Source organism: Heterocephalus glaber, unplaced genomic scaffold (genome assembly GCF_053883595.1).
Source record: "Heterocephalus glaber isolate CG9 unplaced genomic scaffold, H.glaber_assembly_v1.0 deba00001538, whole genome shotgun sequence".
NCBI lineage: Eukaryota > Metazoa > Chordata > Mammalia > Rodentia > Bathyergidae > Heterocephalus > Heterocephalus glaber.
This window is the reverse complement of record NW_028258333.1, coordinates 18,160,492-18,168,049: the sequence shown is the minus strand read 5'-3', so window position 1 is coordinate 18,168,049 and position 7,558 is coordinate 18,160,492.

Below are 7,558 nucleotides of genomic sequence, written 5' to 3'. Positions count from 1 at the left end.
TAAAATATTTGGATGTATATAAGATGTCTTAGATGGGACCCAAGGGTAAACACAAAATTCATTTATGTTTCACGTACACCTTATCTTCATAACCTGAAGGTAATTTTATGCAATACTTTTAGTGTACCCGCATTTTGATTGTGACCCATCACAGGAAGTCAGTTGTGGGATTTTCCATACATCATATTGGTGTTCAAAATGTTTCGATTTTGGAGCACTTTAGATGTTGGATTTTCAGATTAGGATGCTCAACCTGTAATGATTTATTTAGGAAGTTGGTGAATGAGTTGATGATGAAGTTTGGCATATGCATAGGTATGCTTCAGTAATTTGGAAAATTTGTTTACGTGGAATAGTTGATTAGCAGTGATGTAGATGATTCAATGTCTTTGCATTTGAGTTGGGTCATATCAAATGAAGGCACCCTATCCTTCCTTGAGTAATAATTGCTCCAGGAATGCTAATGTGGGTCAAATATCTGAAATTATTCATCTGGAAACCTGTTCCTTTGGATCTCAAAGTCATTTTCATTTTACAAATTTCATGTTAAAATTTAAAACCTTGTTGGTAAAATAACTATAGCCTGGTAATCCATGGGTATGAATTTATTAAATTATGCTGACAGGTAGACACTGAGAATTCTATGCAGAATGAGCACTCATTGATTTCTTGAGCTATTAACTCTCTCAGTGCTGCAGATACTGAGGAGAGGGTACTGAAGGCAGATTCCCCTAGCTTCTTTCAATTCTATAAAGCAGTGCCCCAACTTTTGTTTTCACTTTTCTAGGGAATGGAAATGCTCAAAGCTTGATGCTCTGTAAACTTTCATCCAAAGTGCTAGCAGCAGCTGATTAAATGTTTGGTTGCTCTTGTTGACTATATGTCAAACTTAGTTAGCAAATAAAATGTTCAATTAAGCACCGTTTAGTTTTCTGCATAAAGAACTCAAGAATGACTGGCAATGGTGTATGAGATAGTCTAGGAATAATAAATTATCTGACTTCAGTTAATATGTTCCTACCTCAACCACCATACTTGGGAGTGGTAAAGACAAGAGAAGAGATGAAGGCTGCAGCCAGGGTTAAGGGAGAGCTTTGTTTTCAGCAGGGGTAGAAATCAAATGAAATACTGGCCAGGTAGCCTACTTCCTTTGGAGAGAGCACCAACGTAAGTTCTATCAACTTCAGGTCCAAGTAGAAAGTACTTTTATAGGAGGGATGCATAGTTGCAGGGCAATCATTTCTTTTGGTTTGTCTGGGATAGTTCCAGAATATGCCTGTTGTACTGATTTTATTATTCATAATGGCTTATTTTACTGTCAAAAGTGTTCCAGCTTGAACAATAAATAATTATATCATCATTCTGCTTCATTTGATTGAAACAGAGGAGAAAATAAGGAGTCCATTTTGGATCTGGTCATTTCCGGATAACCTCTCTTACAGCCTCTTACTTCCTTACAAGTGAAATAATAAAAATATACCTGACAGTCCTAACTCTAGGTTCCTACCTAGTAATGAAACAACATCAAACCCTACAGCAACTTCAACTTTCTCCCCTACTGCCTTTGTATTTTATGGAGCCATCTACGTTCACTGTCAAATTGATAATAACGAGGCAAAGACTAGCATTTCGGGTGAGAAATGTAGAAATAAATAATGTTACACATCTGAGTTTATATCTAATAGTATATCAGCCAGGAACAGGAGGGCGAAGAGGGAAGTCTGAAGATGCTGTCCAGAGAAAGTTTACGATTCCCAAACTGTCAGCCTGCCTTGACCAGGCTGAGGACAGCTTCTCACCTGCAGTGCATGGCACATCACTGGCTGGGGAGGTGATTAGAATGATTTTATCATCCTTCGGCGGTCATTGGCACAGACTGCAGCAGACAGTAAATTTTTACACTCTTTATGAATGAGTCTGGAAAGCAGTTTCAGAGTTTTTCCAAGTGACTTTTGGGGGTGATAGTCATTATAGCAGGGACATACTCTTACAAACATGAAGAACATGAAGGCCCGTCCCTCAGCAGTGATAGAGAGTTGCCCTTAAGATGTTTCTGGTGTTAAAAATCCCTCATTTCTAACTTTATTTGCACTCTCTTATGTTACATCGGAATTCTCTTACCACTGGCATAGCAGTCTTACCCTTGGGAAGGCAGTGAAGAAGTCTCTGAGTATTGCTCTTACTAATTTCACCAAACCTTCTTGCAGTTTTAGCATCTGCCCAGTGCTTTATTTATCTAGACTCTCTTTTTTGTCCTTACCATAAAAATGATTCTGAGAAAGAGTGAAAAGACTGAGCATAGTAACAAGCAGCCATGGAGGTATGACAAGTGTAAGGTGGGCAGGTGTTAGGGTAAAGTGAGGGAGAACAACTTAGGGTAAGAGAGTGCAGTACAGGTGCTGTGCTTTGAATATGTTTTGTCTGCTCCAAACTTTAGTCCTTGTTGTGAGGTATGAAGAGGGAAGAAACAATTAGACTCTAGCGTTCAGACATGAGTCCGTTAGGCAGTGATTGGGATTCGACAAGGTCCTCAAGTGGACCGTCACTACTGAATACTGGTGGCTTTGAGAGGCGAGAGAGAAGCATGCATGTTTCCTGTCTCTTGCCATGTGATACTTCTGCATTGCCTTGAGACTCTGCCAGCAAGAAGATCGTCCCCAAGTGTGGGCTCTGGACTCCAGACCAATGGACCTCCAGAACAATGAGCCCAAATAAACTTCTTTTCTTTAAAACTCACCCAGTCTGTGGAATCATGTTACTAGCAACAGAAAACAGTTAAGACAGAAGTGATGCAGTCCTCAGCACCTCCAATATTAGGTAGCAGGCATGAAGAGAACGGTGGGTGAGCTACTGGACCACAGATTCCGGCAAGCAAGAGGGTAAACCTTCAGCAGGGTGGCAGGGACTTCTGAAGATGAACACAGTGTAGGATAGCTTCAACTCTGGACTCCCAGTCTCCATAGCCTGCATCTAATGCATGCCATCTGCCCTGTCAGCTGTGTCACTTTCAGTAAGGTTCTTAATGTCTCTCTGCCTCAGTGTTTTTATCTGAAATGGGAGGGGATTGCAGTATTTATCTAATGGGTTGGTGTGAGAGTTACATGAATAACCTAGGTAAGGCGCTTAGAAAATACAGAGGCACATTCTGAGCACTCAGTGGGTGCTAGCTCTGCAAGAGCATCCCTGGCCATAGGTTTTTGACATGTTCCTCTCCCTATGGCTTGCATAGTGTTAGCACAGTGCTGCTGAGCCATGAAAGACTTAGCTGACAGGACCAGTGGCAACACAATGATATAACACCAGCAGTATTCCTTTACAGCACAGTGGCAATTCTCAATTGACTGGCTTGAATTCCCAGTTCTCTGCACTAAAAAAAAATTGCTGAGTGAGTACCAAATAACTATGATCCAAATCCTAGGTGTCCATTGGGGAATATCCACTGGCTTTAAAACAGTATTCTCCCCTTGATGATAAATGCTAGAAAAACACACAAAAAAACAATCTCTTGCTCTTTTTTCCTTCACAGTAGCTGTCCTTAGATGTGCTTAGCCCTGGGCAAAGAATATGATCCCCTTTGGGGCTGAAGGCCCCAGTGAGCGGGGTGGCTAAAATCCCATCTGGTTATCTTTTTTTAGCAGCTTGAGCATTGATTATTCAAGTATATCAGAACCTTGAAGTTTCGAATATCAGTACTTAGTACACTAATCTTCATTGAGTGTATCTAAGATTGTGCTGGAGATAATGGAACTATATATAAGACATGGCTCCAGCCTTCAAAGAACTTATGATCTAGTTGAGAAATAACATGTTAGTGTGCTTTTGAGTACTACACGGCTAGATGTCATTGACCTTAGGATTTGTAAAGAAAAAAATTGTTCCCCAAACCATTCTTCACTCATGTTCAGATGGTGCCAATGTCTTATTCACCTTCTGAGTAACCCAACATCTAACGCAGCGCCTTTCCTTGCCTGTGGTAGATTGTTAATAAGCATTTCTCATGCTAATTACTCTGTAGCTTATTCTTGCCTGCAAAAAAAGAAAAGAACTTGTTTTCTACATGTTTTGTGATTTGTCCTGCTCTTACATATCATTTTTGGACCTGAAATTATTGCTGGAGTGCTATTTTCATCACCTGGATTTAGTTGTAATTTTTAAAACTTCTCTCTGCCCCTTTTAAAAAATCGAAGCCCTGTGTATAAAGTGCCTAATACGGTGTCAGGGCATAGGAGATGATCAGTGAAAGTTCCTTCAACCTATTAACATAGTTTTGCTCTCTAGCCATGCAATTCCAAATCATTCTTCTCAAGCATGTGTCATATTCAAGTCCATTCCCATTTTATGCATTTATTCTTACATTATGGAAGATGAAAACTAAAAAGAGAAAGCACTGATGAGGGTCATCTCTCTCTCTCTCTCCTGGGACAGGAGCACAGGTTCAATATATTCAGTAGAGAGAAAGCAAGAGTAAAAAGAATAAACATCCTGAATATTCTCTCCATTAAGTAGGCAAAGTTATTCTCCTGTTCTCACAGCTTTGTATTTGAGGCTTAGCATTTTATTTATAATACAAATTCTCTGCTCTTTTCAGGAGGTGCTGCTTCATTGTACTGAGCAATGGTTACTAAAAATGATTTTTCACTCCACATGTAATGTGTTCCTGATATGCAACTGCTAGCTTGCTTTCAGTTAACTTGCTCGTGTTTTTCATAGCTGCAACACAGAGCTGTATTTTAAAACCTTCAAAACCTCAGCTTTCTACATGGTGTTGTTTATTTATATGGTCTTTACAAACATTCTCCCTGGACAGGGTAACTTTCAGTCATTTGTTTGAACTTAATTTTATAAAAATACAGCATGGCTTGTTGGATTCCATGACTCTAATTTCCAATACAGGCTTTCTTGTCATAGACTGATTATTTTTTTCTCTTGAAAGATGAATGGCATTATATCAGCTCAGAGGAGTTCTTTGATAGGAACTAAGAAAATCATGAACATAATACATGGGTGGTTTGTTACAAGACTACATTCATAATGGAGAAACATTGCCTCTCTTGAGATTTCTAGTGACTCAGACCTGGCTGCACGCTGAATTTCATCACGATGCTCCTGGCTGGTGGAGCCCGAGGACCACCTTCCCTTCTCTGCCATGAACTCTAACTCTGATTTTGCTCATTAAAGAAAGACTTGAAAATCAAGATCTCTTGGTGTTCCCTCATGAGTTCTTTGTTGGTAACATTGACATCTGATACACAGACCCATTGGCTTCTCCTATTGTAACTTTCACAGTTACAATACTAATTTTGATTTCATTTAGTACTAGCACCAAGTAAAGCGATCCCTTTTAACTTCACTAGAAAATGGAAATAATTGTGATTTAAAAAATAAAATTAATCTGAGGAAGCAATGATGAAGATATATGATAAATTTTATTCTCAGCTTTGGAACTGGTTCTCCAAGATTAACACTAGCTACCAAAAAACAAAAAATCAGAAGATTTTCCTCCTTTCTTTTACCTAGACAATTGCTTTATCTTCATTTGTGTTAGTTGGCAATAAAATTCATTGCTCAGGAAAATGAAACACTGGTAGATATTCCTCAAAAATGGCTCAGAAAATTTATCCCATTCAGACCTTATCTCTTAGTTACAAGGCACAGCCAGTTTCCAAAGTCCTGGCCCTGCCAGCCCTATGGAGTGTCTGAGACTTTTCACACATCTATTATTTTATATAACCAGCATCTTTTACTGTCTATTCTGGATGGGCAATTAACCACTTCACAGAACTTTTATCTAGGTCTGATGAAGAGAAAAAAGATGAGTTGTGAAAAATTTTGTAACTTGGATCTTTGGATATTACAAACCTCTGTCTTTTGTAAGACGGTCATGATATGCTTTTTAACTCTGAATCATTTTTTTTCTGCTGTGTTCTATTTATGTGAAGTGAGCAGTGTAAGTTCTAAGAGAAACTGAGATAGAAGAGAAATAAGGACTATGTGGAATTAGAGCCTCATAACTGCACACAATGAATAATGACAGGCTCAGTTAGACAAGTTAGAATAAAGAGGCAGGAGACAAAAAATATCTGTATCTTTGTACCATGTAATTTTTTTCCATATCCAAGACATAGACTTGAACTTAGAAGAGAATTTATGAATTAGGCAATTGCTTTTAATGCAATTTCTGTATGGGTGACCAGTTGTCATGGCAATGATAGATGAACTCGCACAACCAGGTCTGGTGGTTCAAATGGAGTTCACTTTGGCATTGACTGAAAGTCTTTATGATCTGGTGGTTGTTCAGCGACCTGGATGAAATGAATTGGTCTCTTTCCCAGAGAATAGCTGTCCGTGTCACAAGACTATGATGTAACTGGTACTAATTGTCTCCCTGGTTGATAGTCTCAGCAACAGGGTTAAAGAGGTCACAAGGAAAGGTGACAAAATACTCTGTCTTTTCACATCATTGCTCATTTATTGAGCTCATTCCACCATGTGGCTTGACAGAGAGGGGGAGATCAGGCATTGTAGCAACCTGAGTGAAACCTTAACAGATGAGTCTTCAGCTCTCATGATCATCTTTGATCAAATCCTTATACATGACGAATGTAGTCCTGTACTTTCACCCATGATGGGAGTAGAGGGAAGCAATAGTTGAAAAGAAAAGCTCTGAAAATGATAGCTGTGTCTCTTCATTTGGCGAAAAGTCTGAATTCAATGATTCCTACAGTTAGAGTCATAGTTTCTTTATAATTATATCTTGTTGTTAGAGAATTGACTTAAAAATTACTCTCTCCAATACTTGCCCTTCATGACCCATACATTTTCTTTAGAAAAACATTCTTATTCTATGTAAAATGAAGTCCAGAAGAATGTTTCCTAGATGGAAAGAACTAATGTGACAATGTCTATCTTTACTAAATGGAGATAAAATATAGTTCAGTGCTAAAAAAGGTTGATATTAAAGTCCTTATGGGAAAATGTAATTAATAATGATAATGTGCTATGTACAGTGGTAATGAAAGAGACTCTTTTGCAATAAAACAGGGTAAAACTGGAAGATAAGCAAGCAGATCAAGGGGACCCACCCAGATAGTGGCCCCAAACACAGCCTGACATGAGGAAACCTAGTATTTGTTAAATATGATATTTTGAATCTGAGATGTTTATATAATTAGGTATTCAAGAATAGAACATAAAATTAGATTCTTCCCTTGTACTATATCCAAAGGCAAGCTCTAGATAAGCAAAAATCTAAACATAAAGACTACAGAATATTTGAAGAGAATGTTTATAAGCTTGGAGAACTGTTCTTAAGTAAGATGGAGAAACCAGGGCCTCTAAAAAAGTACCACAGAAGATTTGAGTATGTTAAAATTCTTAATTATGTTAAAGACAGAAAACATTAAGTTAAAATCAAACAACTAACACAAAAATACTTGTGGCATGTATAGAATATATCTAATATTTAAAAGATTCCTCCAATACAGTAAGAAAAAAATATTAACTGCTTAATAGGAAACAACGAAAATATGAGTAAGCCGTTCAGTGATGACACATTAGA